Source organism: Watersipora subatra, chromosome 4, assembly GCF_963576615.1.
Source record: "Watersipora subatra chromosome 4, tzWatSuba1.1, whole genome shotgun sequence".
NCBI classification, from domain to species: Eukaryota; Metazoa; Bryozoa; class Gymnolaemata; order Cheilostomatida; family Watersiporidae; genus Watersipora; species Watersipora subatra.
The window spans coordinates 61,887,173-61,907,340 of NC_088711.1; the positions used below are offsets into that span (position 1 = coordinate 61,887,173).

General features: G+C 35.4%; 1 pseudogene; it reads left to right on the forward strand.

The window, feature by feature from the left end:
- Nucleotides 1–19,834, forward strand: part of LOC137394447 (uncharacterized) — a 68,026-nt pseudogene extending 48,192 nt beyond the window's left edge.
- The last annotated feature ends 334 nt before the right edge of the window (nucleotides 19,835–20,168 follow it).

The window sequence follows — 20,168 nt, forward strand, 5'->3', positions numbered from 1 at the left end:
TGCAATGCTCAAGGTGCCAGAGAATTTTGCATCATACTTGCCTTAAGAACTGGAAAAGTGTAACCAGCCAAGAGTACACAGTCTGCGACAAATAGGGTTGCTGTTACTATTGTAAAACATGCGAGACAAAGCTCAAAGAGTTTGTACACTTTCCTAAAATCAATAACAACATGAAAGAGATGGGTATATAACTTGATGAGTATACAAGTTGGTGCGCTGGCCACTATTGTCAATGACAGTATGATTATACTAAATGATGCAAAAATCAAAAAAATGAACACTAAAGTTGATGCAATATCAAAAATGCTAGGAGTAAGTCTAAGTATCGCAGTCCTATGGTGACATAACTTCCTTTAATTCTAAGCACCAATCTAATGTTATTGATATTGCCTCAAGACTAGAATATAAGTTCAAAAAGCAAGAGGAAACTCAGAGAAGATATGCACTAAAGTGTAACTCTATTATATATGGTTTGTTTAAAGTCAACATGAAGACATTAAACAGAGAGTTAAAACAACAGATAAAGACTTGAAGATGCATGAGTCTGACATAATATAGCATACATAAAATAACATCACACTTGAGTAGGATGATCCTAGTTAGAAAGTGTTAAATTATGAATAGTCAGTTACGTATTAGTTTTATGTAGTGAGTTGGGTTCTCTTGTTTACATTGATATCTCTATGGAGATGATGATGTTTGTCTTGCCTTCATGATAGCAAGGGATCTTTTTTTGTATATTGAGGCATGTGTGCGCTTACCTATAGATCTGTATACTGAACTAATGTCACTGTAAACTTTAGCAACATCGATGTGGTTGGTATCATCTCCATAAACAGCCTTTAACATGACTAGAGCTTTTCTGCAATATTCTAATCCTTTTCTGTAATCACCCAAGGAGTTGTGTGCTGAGCCAATGTTATTGTAGCTAGCAGCAATATTGGCATGGTTGGTGTTCTCTCCATACACAGCCTTTAACATGACTAGTGATTTTTCATAATATTCTAATGCTTTTCTGTAGTCACCCAGTATGCAGTATAGTGCACCGATGTTACTGTTGCTGTTAGCAATATCAGTGTAGTTGGCAGCATGTTCATATAGAGCTTTTTGCATAACTAGTGCTTTGCTATAATATTCTAGTGCTTTTCTATAGTCACCCAAAGAGCAGTAGGCTAAACCAAGATGGTTGTAGTTGAAAGCAATATCAGTGTGGTTGATATTTTCTCCATATACAGCCTTATGAATGGTTAGTGTTTTTGTAAAAAACTCTAACGATTTTCTGTAGTCACCCAATTCATAGTGTACTGATCCGATGTTATTGTAGCTGGCAGCAATTGAAGCGTGGCTTGTATTATTTCTATACACAGCTTTGTGTATGTCTAGTCCTTTGGTGGAATAATCTAATGCTTGGTTGTAGTTACCCAAATGATGATGTGCTAAGCCAATGCTATTGTAAGCGCAAGCAACATCTGAGTCATCAACATTTCCATATATAGTTTGAACCATCCTTAACATTTGAGTAAAATACTCCAGTCCTTTCTCATATTTACCTAGTGTCAAATATACGAACCCTACATTGTCATAGGTGATTGCCATATCTATTTGATTGCTTTCATCTTTTCCTTCACAGTCCATAACACCTAGCAGGTTCACGTCATCGTCCACCTACAAACACAAGGAAGAGTAAAAAGTCTGGTTTAACACCAGCACATGCATAATTTAAATTTTAATTTAAATGTTGGTGTGTGTACTCTCAAGAGTTATCTACTCTATGTTCTGTCTGAGCATTTTGGCATCTCATGTAAGCCGTTATAGTTATAATCGCTGTAATTATGGCTTTTGAGTCTTTATAAATCATTCGATTTCAATTTTGCAGAGATGTTCTTGTATATGAGTTTACCTAAGGTTTACTAGAGTGTATCTCTGCTTATATAAGCAACCAACCTCTTTAATCAGTTGATGAGCTGCTCTGTAGTCTCCATGTTGTTTGTGGCAGTGTGCAGCCAAAAGCTTCCAGAGTCCTTGGTGATTTTGTTCTGAGAGGAAATACTGGAAATACTCTAATGCATACTTATAGTTTTTTGTATAATAGAGAAGATATGCACACAGTTCCATACGGTTTTTGAATGTCTTCTTTGGTGAGTCTAGTTGAGTTGATGTGGAACTGTTGACTATCTCACAGCATAAGGTGCAACTGAGTGAGTCAACTGGTTTACCAAGTGCTTTGCTTATCTCTGTTTTGGCAGCAGAATATTGACCTGTGAAATAAAGAACTTCTGCTTTCACCCAGAAATGATTTTGTGAGACATTCATATCCTTAAGCAATGTAGTGAGATGTTCTTCAGTATTGGGTGGATCAGAGAGTTGAGTAAAGTTGTATTTTATAGACTGTTTGATAGGGGTGAGTAAGCATCCCATAAGTACTATCAAGTAGGCTGGCACATTGTAAGATAATTGCTGACCACCTTTATAATACTGGTCAATCTGTACAAAATCAGTCTGTGATTGCATCTTGAGATAAGCGGAAATTCGTATGTATATAGAGAGAGCGAGGAGAATATTTAGGTATCGATGACTGTCTGGTGACAGAAGGCCTTGCTGTCGAAGCTCTGAATAGATACTCCATGAATGACAACAACTGAGTCCGAGACACATCTTCATGTTGTTAGCGAGAAGAGTTGGATATCTGAATAACTTTTCTTTTACCTTGACATTAAAATTTTCTGGTGGTTGAAACTTAACAAATTTGGGTAAAAAAGCATATTTCTCCATGTCGTTCGCAAACATTTTAAAGCGTTTCTTTTCGACAATTCCATTTTTCTCCCCACACTTCTCATACAATACTCTTTCAGTAGTAAACTTTGTGTACAGCTGGCTGGTATTTTCTGCTTCTTCACTTGAAAGTAAAACTATGGTAGAGGAGAGCATGTCAGATTTATCTGCTAATTCTTCAATTGATTTCTCTGCCTCATTTTTGTAGAGCTCCATTAACTGTTCTACCGTTAGTGTCAGACTCAGACCTCCCTCTTTACCATTACCTGTTGGGATGTTACCAGAGTTTGTAGTGATTCCATCTATTCTGTAGCCAGTGACAGCCATCTTAGCTAGCTTACTCAACTCACGGTTTGTCTTCAACTCATCAATATCAAAGGACTTTAGAGGACTTTCACCTAGATTCCCTATTCTGAAGTAGCTGTCTACCGCTAGTTTTTCAAAGTAATCTGATTCTTTCTCCACAATTATAGCATACTCTAGATCAGAGTATGGAGTTGCATTTCCCTTTGCTATGGAACCCAATCCAATGATAACAAACTGACACGGAGCTTCTTCATCCTTCTTCTTCAGCACGTCAATGCTTGATTGGAGAATCTTTTTAGATACTTTCGCGAGTCTCTTACTGCAAGTTTTGCTCGCTGAAAATACTTTATCGCTAAAAACCTTTGCATTTCTAAGATTGTCTTTACTGAATATGTCATCATTGTTCAAGGCAATCATCACATCAGTAACCTTACCAAAGTCTTTCTTAGTCTCTTCTCTGTACTTCTCTAGAAGTTCCTTATGTTTACTGATCATCTTCTGATGTTCATCATAGCTGAGAGGATGGTTTCCTTTGTACCAACTTTTTTCTATGTCATAGACTAGTCTGCGTCTGTCGTCAGTTGGATTAAGAGTCACACTGTAGTTAGCTAGGCCATGTGCCTGTAGAGCAGTATTTTAGAAGCTACAATTTTATAAGTTCAAAACTACTAGCTCGTGTTAGTTAATAAAACATTAGGTATAGAAAAAAATGTTAGAAAAGAGTCGGTTTAGCATCAGCTTGTAAGAAAACACAAATTACATTTTGCTAAAATCAGGAAAAGAAGTTGGTTTTTGGGTTACATGTTCAATGCACAGTTTTTCCACAATGATGAGTTATGCCAGTTGCTTTATTTTAAGTGTGTCAGTTGCTAAATATTTGTAGTAGAAAATGATGAGGCTATGTTAAAGTATAACTTGTATTCCTTGGGCTACTTTCAGCAAGAAAAAAATCAGTTAAAGAAAGAGGAGATGAGAAGTAAATGAGACGTAAGGCTAGAAAAAAACTTAATGAGACAGAGAGGTGGCAAAAGAAGAGCAATGATAGAGGGGTAATGAGAAAAGAGAGGGAGGGGACCGGAGAAACGAGAGATCAGAGAGAAGGAAGATGAAAGAGAGGAGATGAACAACCGAAAGGTAAAATATAATGAAATAAAATGTGAGGAAATGCATTTTTAAAGTGACAAGCTCATAACAAATACCTGCAGGTAATGTCTCCATGGGGAAGAGTCCAAAGTATGAGAGTTTAAAGAGAGATTCTCAGCTTTCTCCTTGTACTCTCTAGCTAATGCGTCAACTTGGTTTAATTCATCATCTGCCATCATTAATTCCTCAGATTCTTCTTCAATATTTAGAGCTGTACTGCAACCATATTGAGGTTTGATAGAACAAAAATGTTTGCATGTTGTTTCTGTTGTTAGTAAAATATTACCTATGCTGCCAGCATTCTCAGGTGTTGCACCCATAATTATTACAGACTTTCTTCACTTTGGAATGCCTGTTTTTTTACTCCCACACATATCATATTCTAATATTTTTTCAGGGTTTGATGGTTGAGAGAGACTTATTAATTACGTGTGTGGTGTGGTCTATGATAATCTGTAAAATTGACTAAGAGATCAGATTACTGTTTTACTGATTTTGTAGATATAATGAAGTATTTTAGTTAGTTTCTATATTTTCATATACAGGTGTGACATCTATTGGCACTGTTTTTCTGGTAACAAACAAAGAAAAGGCCTTTCAAAAAGTGAAAGCCCTCACAACTCATTTTGACATCATATATTTCAAATAACTACTTTGAGTAAAAATATATTAGCCGGTGTTAGTAAAGCTTTGGAGTTAGAAATCGGACTTAATTTCATAACAATGGCAGCCATTACGTTGTACATTGTTCATGAAGCGTACTCTCATCATTCATTCAATCGCTTTAAAATTTCCAGTTAAGATTGTAAAGCCCTTCATGGACAAATCTAAAAACAGTCGACCAAATTTAGAACATTGTGGATTCGAATCAGAGTGTACTTCTGATGATGGTGACAATCAATCTTCTAAGGTGACACCGCGACTAAAACCATGGCAACCACTACAGTAACAACAAAGGAATTAACTGTTATTGGGGTAGCTGAGTCATTACTAGTACTACTTTGTAGACATTTCTACTGATCACTTGCTATTATGGGTCCACACTAAGCACCTTAATCTTTGTAATCCTATGTAATTATTAATGAATTGCTAGCTAAAGAGAGCCTAATTTTAGCCTAAGTTACATCATTGTAACATCTTATGAAACTGTCATTCTGATGTTTTAGAAACAATCAAAATCAGCTAGTTAGATCTAGTTTAGTAAACAAAAAACAGAAACAATGAATATTTTCCTCGCTTCAAGTCTACAAATAAAATACTTTACAAGTCATTTAAAACCAAGGAAAACCATAACCATTGAAGGAGATTAGATTTGTTATCAAATAGTTAAATATTTCATATCTAAAACTGTTTACAAGAAGAGACTTGGCAGCTCCTTCTGAATACTTCTCGATGCTGTTAGACTTTGGACCAATCATTTTGAGCCTAGCTGAGTTGAGTTTATTGTTACCAGAGGACCACATTGACAAAAGACATATAGTTAGAAAAGGATGTTACAAAATAGTTTTTATTTCTGAGGTTGTGTAGGTGTGGTTGTTTCTACCATTGCTTTGCTGTGTAATCATTGCTCTTGCTCTATATTTTACTTATATTCTGACAACAGAATGTGATATATTTTGCATCAATAAAACTTTGCAATTATTGAAAGCTATGTTTGTACAACGTCGTACAATGTTGAACAATGTTATGTACCTAACAACTTCTATTTCATTGTCCTCACTTGTTAGCATATCTTCTCAAATTTCAGCCATGACTGGCTGGGCATACCATTGACCAATGCATATACACTGGTTAAATACATAGAATTGATTTCTTATAAATACTTTTCTTGCCAACATATACATAGTTACCTCTATATAGTACAGTTATAGTATGAGTAACTGAGTGTTAGCTGGAATCAATTCATGAAAAAGCAAAGGAGTTTAGCATGTGCGCTACCAAAGGGCTTACTTACACTTATACTTACATTCACTGAGTTTTCCTGCTTCAAATAGATTTGGAGTTGACCACTGCCGATAAATTCCCACCATACCTTTCCAACGATTCGTATTTGAACTTTATCATTGTTTGCCAAACTAGCGATTTACTCCTCAAAACAGAAGGTGTTAAAGTAACTACTTGTCAATTTATGTTTTGGACCCTTGTTACATCGGGGTCTTCCGTTGTTTTATGACGATTTTGACAGCCCGACGACAGGAATAATTGAAAAGTGACAGACGAGACCATCATTTATCACTGTAGGTGATGTCGATGAGGTGACGATGGTTGTGTAAAGGTATGGCCACATGTGACAAATTATTTGTTGGTTTTGACCGAAATCACAAAGTGAATGAAAAACATAAAATTGTTTGACCGAAATTCACAGAATTGTTTGGCCAAAATTCACAAAATAGTCTAAGCTGCGCTGCCCACCGAATTCGTCGACGAAGCACTTTTAATTGGCTAAACCAATTATTAGCGACCACGATTCTAACAGTTTAGCAATTAGTATAGTTCAAGACACGTATTACGACACACAATAAAACTATGAATTCAATTCAACATACTGCACACGATGTAACTGCTTAGGTTGCGCAATGCGCTATTGTAAATAGCGCTTGCGGTGCAATGAAAAAAGAGGTGTGCATTGCGCTATTGTGCAATGCACACCTTTTTTTTACGTGCCAGCTGTGCATCACCTGGTGTTACAAGGAATCTACATGAATTCGCCAAACAATAAATCTGTGAGAGTGCTAATAATTAAGGCAATTTCTTTCACGTGAGTCACTATTAAACTTCAAGCAAAGTATGAAGCTGTTTTCACCTGTTTTCACTTGTTTTCACCTGTTTTTCTCTGTTTTTTTCAACAACCTAAAATTTTGACAATTTTCACTGTTTTTAATTAGTATGCCGAATGTGATATAGCACAACGCTTGCTAGAGAAAACAACTACAAAAGTAGCAACTATTACTTATTCTATCAAATCGGCAAGAAACCAGAAAATTTGGAAGCAGATCGGAATTACATTGATGTCTAGAATCTGAGATGTTTTACATGAATTGTAGGGTGGGAAACTAGTGACAACAGTTGAAAATTATAAATTTCTATAATCTACTTTCTTTGGTGTTTCTTCTTTATATCTGTAGAGTGGCTTACCTATTTTTGGAATAAACTAAGAGTAAAGCGAGATGTATTCTAGCTCAACAACACATACCGTAAAACCTCTAATTGAATTCTATCTTCATTTGAACGCCTCCTCTACTTTATGACCACCCTGAAGGAAGGGTTGAGAAATAGAGCGCCAAGCTCTAATTGAGCGCTACCTCCATTTAATCGCCGCTTTGACAATCTTTGATCTGTACGAACCCATAATATTAATTGCTCAGTAAAAAAGTGTCAAATCGCATTAATAATGAATTGCTCACATCAATAACAATCAACTCTTTTGTTGTCCAAATGCAAAGTTTTTCACTTTTTTGTTAAAACTTTAAAAGAGACACCATAAAGATTATTGACAACTATCTCAGGCTAATAGTAGTTTCTTGTTTAACATGGTCTTGATATTTCGATTCACTTGTATATAAAAACAGTTTAAATTTACGATGGAAGATGAATGAATAGTTTTAGGGTGAAAGAGGCGTTTAGCTAGCAAAACCTTATGCTTTGAATTTGTGCTAAATTATTGCTCAGCCAAAAAATTGTTTGAACGTTAATATTGACTCGTTCAGCAGTGGGGAAAAAAGAATTGAAGTCAGAAGACATTGTGAAAGGTATTAGACAGCCAGAAAACATTGGACCGCCAGAAGATATTTGTTCCGTCAAAAGCAACAATTACTGTAGATTGCAGCTATCCGAGCAAACAATGCAAATAATTATTTCTGTTTTAAAAATTTAAACTTTTGTTTCTGCACGTAATATAAGTATGGTTCATTTATGTCACTGGTTCATAAATATTTATTTGTATTATATGATAGACTATTATGATACAACTTATAACTTTGCAGATTTATAGCAAGTTATTTAATAGCATTCTTGCGGCTATCTTAACACAGCCCACAATGGATCGAAGCTCATAACTCCTCTTCTATTGCTCATAAAAGTCAGTTCTGGCTCCAAACTGTAGTAAACATATCAATGATGCAATGAGTTTTTACTCAACCTTGTTTTATATAGACATAAAATAAAAATATCTTTTCAAATCTACATGTGAATAAAATAAAAATTGAAAGCTTTAACAACTTGCAAAGCAGTACACAGGCTGTTATATCATCGCTGGTTAATAGCAAGCACTAGATATCTATTGGCAGAGAGGTCTCGCTGTTTTTGAAAGCATAGTTATTAAGAGATTCTTGAAAAGTTGGAGTTATGTTAGCAAGTTTATTGCATTCAAAAAGTTTAATATCGCTCCGTTGGAAAAAGAGGAAAAAATATAGGTGCCATTTGCTTCGCCCGTAAAAAGGCTAAATTTATTTTTCCAAAATTCTGACAAGCCACTTGAAAAATACAACGCCAGCCTCCATTTGAACGCCACCTCCAATTGATCCCCCATTATTATAGTGGCGGTCAATTGGAGGTAGGGTTCAAACCCTGCCTCTATAATAGAGAAAGGGTTGAAAAATAGAGGGCCATGATTCTCAATTAAAGGGATCACAGTATGTCATATAATACACAACGAGATCATAGAGCCGGATTTTATATTCAAGCTGACCACCGAGTGTATGGTCATGGCTCATGCTGATTGTTGCGGAGTTGCTGCCATGATGAACATTTCTATGTTTGTTCATTTTGCAAACAGTTGAACTAATAGGGAAGTGAATGGGCAATGGCAGCTTCATCTGAAACATGTGATGACTTCACTTGTTCTGTTTTGGCTATGTAATACCTGGTTCAGGCCGATGTTGTATATATGGCGTGGGAAGTGATCCACTCTTGCGCAACAATAAACCCTTAACAATGCTCATGTAGAGTGTGCACAGGATTTAGTTGTGTTCTTTAGAGATTTCATAGATAGTGCAGTTCACATCAATCGCACACCTTCATAAGCCCAAGTGAATAAGTGGTGTTCCCCTACTAGGAGTGGCACTCAGATACATGTGAAGCTCAAATAAAGGTTTTATGGCAATCCGAGAGCAAAAAATATTAGGAGAAGAAAAGAAGAACAGAAGAATAAGAATATAGCATCAAATAATTGTGAGAAAGTTAACATTTGAATATATTATGTGCATAGTATTATCCTACGACCGAACGAGCTGATGCGAAGTTTGAGAGTTTTTATGATAAATTCATGTGCACACAACTTACAAAAATTATTCATCAACACTGAGACGAACCCTTGTCTCGAAATCTCATCAACCAATTTAGCAATCGTTTTGTAAAGTCGTTAAAGTATAATAACGATACAAAACACCTATAAGCCTGTTTAAATATGTTACCAAGTCTTTGTGAATTGTCGAAATTCTTTTAAAACTTACCCATCTGAATGGATTATACACAAATAGACAAATTAATTTGGCTGAAATTCTTCACAAAACGCTTGACAAGCTTGGTTTAATAAAAGTTAAGATCGGAAAATGAAACGCCGAGTGACAGAATAAAACCATTAAGCCGTGCGCATTTTACGGAAAAATAACGTGCACATTTCATCATTCTATAGCATTGTCGAATTACCGAAGGTTTATGTAATTAACGTAGGAGTACTGAAATCGTTTAATTTGTGCCGATTTCAAAGTAGCTGACATTTTAGACACTTTGAGTACTTTAATTGATATTCTAATTGATGTCCAACGCAGTGTAAGTAAAGAAAATGACGATGATATTCTTCTAACGATTCTTATGAGGTTATTACAATATTCAATTATAAGTTTGGATGACTACAGAACAATGACTACATAGTACAGATTTTCGAAAAATTTATATAAATATCACAAATTCTTGATATTGCTAGCTATGACGTTTTGAAATGTCAACAAAATTGTGCATTGGTTTTATATTATTACTGTATTAATAATTTTGGTTATTCTAATAATATCAGTGCATTTTACTTCTAATATTGGCCAATATTGCATTTCTCTTATTGAAGGGGGAGAGATATAAACATATAATCTTTTCTTTTCATTATTGCTATTTGTTGTATATAATAACACCCAGTACATTACAGCTACCATTGCAGTTATCCTATTGCGCTGCAGTGCCATCTGTCTGCTAATAATGCATTTCCCAACCATCAGTACCCTTTCTATTTTCCAATATCTCTTTGGTCGTGGGCTGTCTGACAGTGGAATTTCTAGTCATGATTATTGTGTAATTATGTTATGTCGTTAGAGAACTACACGTAATTCCCTTTCAAAGTCTATCTTTAGCCATAGGTAGCCTGTCACATGTCTGATACAGTGTGTCATATTAACATCTATCGATACCTACAGGTAGATACACTTAATAAGGTCTCTCTGCTACTCTTTATAGTATTATTATTATTATTGTTATTAATATTATTATGTGTCTCTATAGTATAGACAAGTAGATACACTTTATAAGGTCACTCTTACTTTTTATAGAATTATTATTATTATCTGTTACTATAGTACATCATTATAGAACTTATCCCTAAAATACTCTACCTACCTTTAGAGACAGAGAAGGATTCCTGAGTCACAAGTTAATGATATAAGAACAGCAGCTAGTAGACACACATCTTTGTATAAATTACCATCAATGATGCAGCTGATTACAAGACTACTTCCAATCTCTGTCACATTTTAAGCTCACCTGTTTCTAGCTGTCACTAATGAACACTAGTAATCTGTTCTCATTAGTATTCCCTGTTACTATAGTATATCATTAAAGAAGAATTATTATATTTATAGCATTATTATCTGTCTATATAATATATCATTATATAAATTATCCCCAAAACACTCTACCTATACCTTTAGAGACAGAGAAGGATTCCTGAGTCACAAGTTGATGATACAGGAATAGCAGCTAGTAGACAAACACCTATGTATAAATTACTATCAATGAGACGGTTGATTACAAGACCCTTTCCAATCTGTTTCGCATTTTAAGCTCACCTGTTTCTAGCTGTCACTAATGAATATCGGTAATATTTTTTTGTTTGCTTCTTGTTCAAAGTCAAGTTACGAAAGGGAAACATAACCTTAACAAACATTGACAAACGACTGTTCACTAACGCAAGTCTGGTATCCATTTACCACTTATGCAGTATTGAAAGCTTGTTGGTATTGCTGCCAATTTAAACATGCTTATATAGAAATCAATTTCTGTTCAGTTTGGTTAACTACAAGCTACATGTATAATACACTCAAGTCTTGTTGTCAGTTGATGAGATTGGACTAACCATTTGCTTTATCACACAGGAAATTTACATGTACTAGAACTTAGCAAGCCAAATACATGTATAGAGACCTTTCCTTCCAGGCTCTTTAAGAATGCCACTTGTTTCCAGTACTCTAATCATCTCCATATCTCCTTAGAATTCTACAGTTTTACTGTAGCATTACTCTATTATATTATCTACATTATTATATCATCCAAATTTCATGTTACTTTATAGCTTTTCGTTGTAGTGGAAGCCAATCAGAAAGGCCAGACCGGCCTGCTGAGTTTTTTAAAAGCTGTCCAGCTTGCTGAGTTGTCCACCATGAAAAACATAGTCAGCCAGTTAGATACAGCTAATAAAGCAGGCATGGTGAACACTAACCCGGCTATCAAGCTCTGGCTAATACTGCCATAAACTGCTAGGGCTAAAGCTGGCAAGAATAATGCATTGCTGTCATTGATAAAGCGTCGTGTACACACCTTTAGCCAAACTTGAAAAAACGGACAGGGCTTACCAGCTGCGATCATATATAAAGAGGTCAGACAAGCCAAGGAAAACAGAGATCATATCTTGCATGTAGGTCTCTGGTACGTGCCCCCATTGAATTGTATTGTCTATTTATATATTATATACACACAGTTTATAGTTATACATATACGCAGTACATGTACCTTTGCCATTTTACTCAAAGGGTTTGGTTCTTGTAGAGCAGTAAAGAGAGGTAGCGGGTTTCTTTAGACATTACTAAACACACATATATTACCATGATTTGTTGAGCAGCAACTTTTATGCTCATAAATAATGATAAAATTTGACTAACCAATTTGAAACAAACTTAACAAATTCAATGAACAATTGCAATTTTGAGCAGCGAAGGCTGCTAAATCTAAATGATTAATGTTTTTCTCAAAACTTATAAAATCACATTGAGCTTTGTTTCCCAACTATACTACTTGTCCTATTAAAAATATAAAAGGTTTTTAAAATTAAAACTAAATCTAAGAATCTAAGAATCGATAAAAATCTATAAATAGCCATTAATTCAAAGTGGCCTGATCAAGTTTGGCTGTGGTCATTAATATAAACACAGAGAATTATGTTACATTTTCATATGGAGCAAGTCTCAAGGCATCTTATTGCCTACCTGCATCTATTTATTATACCAAAACAGATGATATTGACACAAACAGTCATGCCACGGTATTCTTTACATTAGACTAAAATGCATATGATAAGTTAATACCATGTTGTCTATTATCTAGTCTGGATATGGAAGGTCTGCTAGTAATTATAATAATCTCTTGTTATAGAAGGTGACTTTAAAAACTCTACCAGAGAAAATGAGAAATAAGATAAGTTTGAAGAGTAAGTGTAATTTTAAGTTGAACTAATGACCTGCTTCTTAACTTGGTATATTTATCCTCCGCTAACACTGTGCTTATCTCCTATACTTATGGTTGGTTACACTTGTTGGTATGGTTATTGTTGAGGCTACCTTTGTGCTGCTCTGTTTGACCTTTGTTCCCATATTCTCATGTTTTGGTTTCTTGGCTTGTCAGAGGGTAATTAAGTTATAATAGACTCTTAGCTTCCATGGGTGAGTTACCCATAAATTAAGGTAAACTTACTATAAAATATGTAAGACTATTATATGAATTGTTCAAAGAGACAAAGGTCAATATCATTTAAATTTCTATTGAATAAACCCAACAATATTAATATTGTGTTTCACTTCAACCTTGACTCATACTTTTAATCTTCATATTTAATATTTTGATTTAAATTTTAGTTCAATTGAATAGTGTTGTTGATTTTATTGCTTTTTTATATTTGCTTTTTGTTAGTTTTATTTGTGAATAAATAAAATGGAGACCAAACACATTTACAATTTCATTGTTACACTTGTTTGCTTTAATCCCACATCAATCTACCATAAGAGTTATGAAGGTTGTGTTTAAAACTCTACAGAGTTATTTTAAGCAAAAGGCAGCTGCAATGTTTAGTCTGTAAGAATCCTTAAATATTTGTAGTTGTGTTGGTTCAGCTGAAGTTAGGTAAATATGTAGATACATATTCAGGAAAGTGGTAAACTGTAACCATAACAATGATAATAAACTTATATTGATGCAGAGGAGTGGGACCTGGTACGCAGTGCAAATTCTAATTCAACAGAGTAAATTTATGTGATGTCACGATGCTAGTAGGCAGTGGGTCAAGATAGTCTATTGTTAATTTCTGTGGGTACCTCTCTTCAGCGGCAGTTTCTTGCAGTTACTAGACAGATTCGATGGTGTAGAGTTCACATCCAATGAAGTGCAAGAAAAATGTGCATCAAATGAATGGAAGAAAAATTTCAAAAGTTGTTTAAGTGTGAAATATAACTTCAAAGGATTTTTGTCTCTATCACAAGCAAGTCATGAATATTTCCTGTTTGTTAAGTTAATATGCGCAAGTTCAAGCTCATTGTCTTTAAATATATATTATAGTTTCTCTAGCTTTTCAATCACAATCCATGTTCTCTACTGAGTTAAATTCATGTCCAAGATGAGTAGCCACTGTTGTTTAAAGCAACATGAGTACCTTCATCATTGAAGGCAAAGAAATATAAGTACTGCGACCCTTCCTTTTCACCAGCAGTCGGAGCCTATGTGAGCCAACAAGGCCCTACTTTAGTTACTGTGAAGTCTTCTACTCACGTCACCACAAGAGACTTGGTCTTTGCCACCATGAGAGCTTCTGCTTTCAAAGGCAGTCTTCTATTCAGAGGACTACGAAATGCTTATGCCATTGCTCGCTGCCTTCTGAGTCACCCTGTTTGCATTCTACGAACCGTCCTAAATCTAACCAATAATCCACTGTACCTTCATTTTCTGGTTGAGCATAAAATGTTCTAGACAGACGATAAGATTATGTCCCACATCAACCTTTTGCCAATGGCTTTTTTAGCGCTTCCATTTTGTATCAGAGAAGAGTTTTTCGCTTATTAATGCTTACTTCGCACTCTCCTAAAACTTTTGTAAATAGGGTCATATTTGGAGTTGGCCTAGCATATGATGTGTGGCTTTTAACTATCTGATTTTTTGTTGTAAATTGTTCATTGCACAATAAATAGTAACCTATTTTGAGTCCAAAGGGCTAGACCCATAGATATAGTAAACCCTAGATATGCAGATACAGAGATATAGTAAACCCTAGATATGCAGATACAGAGATGTAGTAAACCATAGATATGCGAATAATCAAAATAAGTGAGGCCTATAATTAGCATGACGCAACGTCATGGTGATGTGTAAAGTCAATCAGCTGATCTATATGCATGAACTCCTATTGACTTAACACTAAAACCTGCACAATTATTCCATAGTTTGTGCATCTGAGACTGCATACTTTTTTGAAAATATGTAAAACTTATATACAGTAATACTTCAACTTGCGAGTGCCCTAGTGTATGAAAAAGTTCATATGCACACAAAATTGCTCAAGAAACAAATAATTGGCTAGGAATAGATATACATGTGGGTCTAGTTTAACAAACATCAACAAATAAAGAGTGCATTACACTAGAAAAACTTCAAAAGTTATTTAAGCGAGCAATCTAACTTCAAATGATTTTTATCCCTATCACAAGCAAGTCAGCATGAATATTTCCTGTTTATTAAGCTCATATGCATAAGTTTAGGCTCATTGTCTTTAGATATAACATAGCTTCTCTTACTTTTCAATCACAATCCTTGTTCTCTACTGAGTTGAATTCATCTCCAAGATGAGTAGCCTTTGTAGTTTAAAGCAACATGAGTACCTTCATCATTGATGGCAATTAATATAAGTACTGTGACCCTTATTTTCAACAAGCAGTTGGAGCGTCTGTGAGCCATCTTGGCCCTACTTTAGTTACTGTGAAGTCTTCGACTCACGTCACCACAAGAGACTTGGTCTTTGCCACCACAAGAGCTTCTGTTTTCAATAGCAGTTTTCTATTCAGAGGACTACGAAATGCTTATGCCATAGCTCGCTGCCTTCTGAGTCACCCTGTTTGCATTCTACGAACCGTCCTAAATCTAACCAATAATCCACTGTACCTTCATTTTCTGGTTGAGCATAAAATGTTCTAGACAGACGATAAGATGATGTCCCACATCAACCTTTTGCCAATGGCTTTTTTAGCGCTTTCATTTTGTATCAGAGAAAAGTTTTTTGCTTATTAATGTTTACTTTGCACTCTCCTAAAACTTTTGTAAATAGGGTCATATTTGGAGTTGGCCTAGCATATGATGTGTGGCTTTTAACTATCTGATTTTTTGTTGTAAATTGCTCATTGCACAATAAATAGTAACCTATTTTGAGTCCAAAGGGTTAGACCCATAGATATAGTAAACCCTAGATATGCAGATACAGAGATGTAGTAAACCATAGATATGCGAATAATCAAAATAAGTGAGGCCTATAATTAGCATGACCCAACGTCATGGTGATGTGTAAAGTCAATCAGCTGATCTACATGCATGAACTCCTATTGACTTAACACTAAAACCTGCACAATTATTCCATAGTTTGTGCATCTGAGACTGCATACTTTTTTGAAAATATGTAAAACTTATATACAGTAATACTTCAACTTGTGAGTGCCCTAGTGTATGAAAAACATGAGGTACGAGCCAGCTTTGAAGCAATTTTTAGCAATAACATCCGAGCCATTATGAGATACAAGCACGTGAGTCAGTTGCCTAGTAAGTCGGAGGTGTTTTATGAGAACAGCATCACTCTGTACTTTTCAACTGCTCAGATTATACTTTTGTACCATGTTTTTTGCGCAATTTTCAGCGCAGAATTATGTGAATTAAAAGTACTGTGCGTAAACCGAAAGTTTGCCAGTAAAATAAAAGATAATGCAAAGAAATAGCAAATAATAACAATTGATATTAAACGGAAAATTATTAAAAAATATGCAAAATGTGTATGCGTGATTGAACTAGCTCAGCAATATGACAGAAATACATCAACAATTATCAAACACAAAGATTATATTCAGGGTATTCAGATTACAAAAGGACTAACCATAGTTTCTAAATGACGCGGCGATCTTCATGCCCAATGATGGAGAGACTGCTCAGGCCTTGGATAAAAGACATACAATTGGCCGGTGACTGCGTAACTGAAACAATGCTACGTAAAAAGGCCAGTGCTATCAATCAAGACTATAAAAATAGACATTCGTACAAGTTGGCTAGTGGTCGTGCATTAACCCTTTGTGATGACACCTGTGTTCGTCCTAATCGCAACATGTTAAAAGGGCGACAAAGGCAAACGTCCTTAGATAGGTTTCTCTTAAAACGGCCAGCTGGTCGTGAGAGCGAAACAAAAGAAAAATTAGCTAACTAGTGAGAAACTTAAAACTATGAACGCCGAAGAAATTTTAATTACGTTAAGTTAAAAATGAAAGTTTGCTCTTAGGTTTGCTTTTAAGTTTGTCTTTTAAAACGTGGATAAAATCCAAATTTATAAAAGTCAACTGATGTAATGAAGGATAACTTATCTCTTCCTCTCTGGCAAATCCTAGCGTTAGCTGCTATTGTATGTATTTAATTATGGAAATCAATCAATATATATTTAATTGTTCTATATATAAATAAATTGCACCAACATGCCAGTGAATTGACATACGAGCTTAGTCTCGGAGCGCATTAAGCTCGTAAGTCGAAGTATGACTGTAATGACTTTGGATGAGAAAGACAAGAATCTTACACACATGGTAATGAATAATACCAATGATTTAGAAGCTTCTATATCATTGATCATAGAAAGAGTGACCAAATAGAAATTAAACTAATAACAAACTGATGAACCAAATGAGACTTAGAAGCAGTTACGCTGAACCACTGTATTAAACACCCATTAGACATGACTGAAAATAACTAGACGAGATAATTTTTGTTTAAGGTTGGTGGAACTAAATTCCTGCTTTGAAGCGGCATAGTGTATTCTGATTTTAGTATAGCGATTTACTATAGTTTTGAGTAAACTGTTGGCATGTACTTTGCATGTAAAACCTTGATTGAGGTTGTGTAATAAGACATATATGTTATTGTCTGTGATGTTACATGTTTAAAAGCTCTCTGTATAATACCATAGCTCTGCATGTGTGAACGTAGGTACTTTTCTGCAGCAATACATATTCGGCCTATCAATTGGTCACCTATCCTCTTCTGTTTTTAATTGAGATTAAGGTTATGTCATCACTATTTCTACTTTCCACTACTTCTACATCGATCAAGAACTTGATACAGTCATCACATTTGAGTTAGAAAAAAATCCTCATCACCGAACTCCTCAGCTTTTGTCTCCTTCTTCTTCTTTTTTCTAGCCAGATAATGTAACAGGAGTTGGCCAGTTTTTTCAGCCCTGCTCACATCCAGATCAATACAGTTAGCATTGGGACTTGATGTGATATCTGCTTTTATGAGCAGTGCCCGAAGTGCAGATCTAAAGCACTGCACATCCGGGTTATTGTTATACCCACCCTTAGATCATATTGTGGAAAACAGAATCTCAATGTGATCCTGGTTAATCTTAAAGGTTAGGAAGTAGTTTATGTAAGGGTAGTTGCTGTAAAGATACTGAGCAATGCCATGTACAGATTTGGCTGCAAACTCAAAACCAATGATGAAATGGTGATGGTTTTCCTATTATTTTCCACTAGCAGCTTTCAGCTTGGTGTCTTTAGTCGGCATAGATAGCTTATGATATTGTTGAGAATTTCTTGTTTTGAGTTGAAGTTCTGTCTTGTTATGGGCAATTCAGGATATACCTGGGGTGTTGTGGTCTCCTCTGATGACATTTCACTAAGAATTTGGTCTTATTGTTACGTTTATGACTTAAAAACTAGCATGACAAGCATGCTTCGACTACTAAACCTATTGCTCAATTGAAGGCTTTGATGATGTGATGCACATCACTGCGACGCAACATAGTAAAAATAACAGCCAATTATAGGCCTCACTTTTACTCCATTGTAATGATAGCTATTTGCCGATCTAGGATTTACTGTATCTATTGTTAGACCCTATTCATATGCAATCGTGAAATTCCTTTAGATTGATAAACAGTAGGAATAGCTATTGGTAACATAAAAATGTGTGGTCACTTACCAACATTGAATGTCAGGAACCAAACGAACAAACACTTGTTTGCTGCACTATTGCATCATCATCAAACAGTCTTAAAGAGGCGCTTTTCATGGAAAATAGTCGAAGGCAGGTATTTATGTATGATAAAAACAACACTAGTTCCAGGATAGAACTTTTGGAAATCACTTGTGTAAGCAGGTAACGAGTCGTGAGCAAGACAGTGTTTGATCAGTATCACCAGTTTAGTTGACCAGTTTTTTTATTTGAGTAATTTTGTAATCAGCGCACACAGTTTTATGTGAACAGACACATTTGTTGATTGCGATATTGGTCTGCAGTTTGTCTCTTCTGATCACCAATTTTTAAAAGCTTGCACAGGTTGAAAAATTTAAATAATGGAGGAGAGACTGTAGTCAAGTTTTTTAGCTTGCCGGGACAGACCTTCACCTATTTTTTCAACATTTTCTACCCTGGTGTCATATGCAAGCTATTAGACATATTACATGCAGAGCCAAGTCTTCAGTAGCAAGCGTCATGCTTGGTCTATCTTCACCATCTATGAATTCTTTTGCACATCTTTTTCTGATTCAGGGCGCTGACCATGTACACCCTCCTCTCTGGTTTATACAAGCATCTCACACAAAAAGATCAGTACTATGTACTCATTCTTGGCCTTGACAATGCTCATCTGAATAGCCAATGAACATCTTCATGGAGGGCCTCTTCTGGTTATAGCCAACAAACAGAACTTACCAGAAAGCATCCACGTTTCTGACATAAAGGCAGTGTTCAACACAAGCACTAGTAAAATTGGACCCTGGGACTGCAGTGTCATGGCTGCCAGTGCCCTTAAAAGAGATGGTATTGATGCGGGTATTGAATGGCTGGTGAAGTGCGTGTCCCTGCAACACAAACCACCGTCTTCCGGTAGAACCTGAGCAGTGATTCAAATTAATATACTAGCTGATTCCTATTTCTCTTTTTATGGCTACATAAGATTGGCTATAGTAAGATTATTTACTTCTCTAATATTCTATGTTCAAAATCTGTGCTCTTCACTTATATAGTGATAGTTTGTTATTCAATGATGACCAGTTACATGAATATATGTTATTCCTGATAGAGTTGCAATCTCCTTTAACCATAGCAAATCATGGATCCATATTTTCTCTACACCAGATGGACTATTGCTGTGTAGCAGTGTTTATTTGTTTATATACCAGTATATTATATCAGATTGTCTGAAATAAAACTAACTGCATTTAGCTAACTAACTATTGTGGCTTTTGTGTGTAGCATTGTCCAAATAGTATACATCCAGCTCGTATATGCCAATCATAGCAAGCAAATCCGGTGGTAGAGATTTTCCCCAGCTGGTTATGTCCTTCTAGAGATCATTTTGGAGAGTTTTATGAGTCATCCTTTTCTTATTATTATGGCCATTCATAAGATGCTGTTTCACAGTTTGCCTTTCAAATAAATACGCTATAAGTATATTATATGTT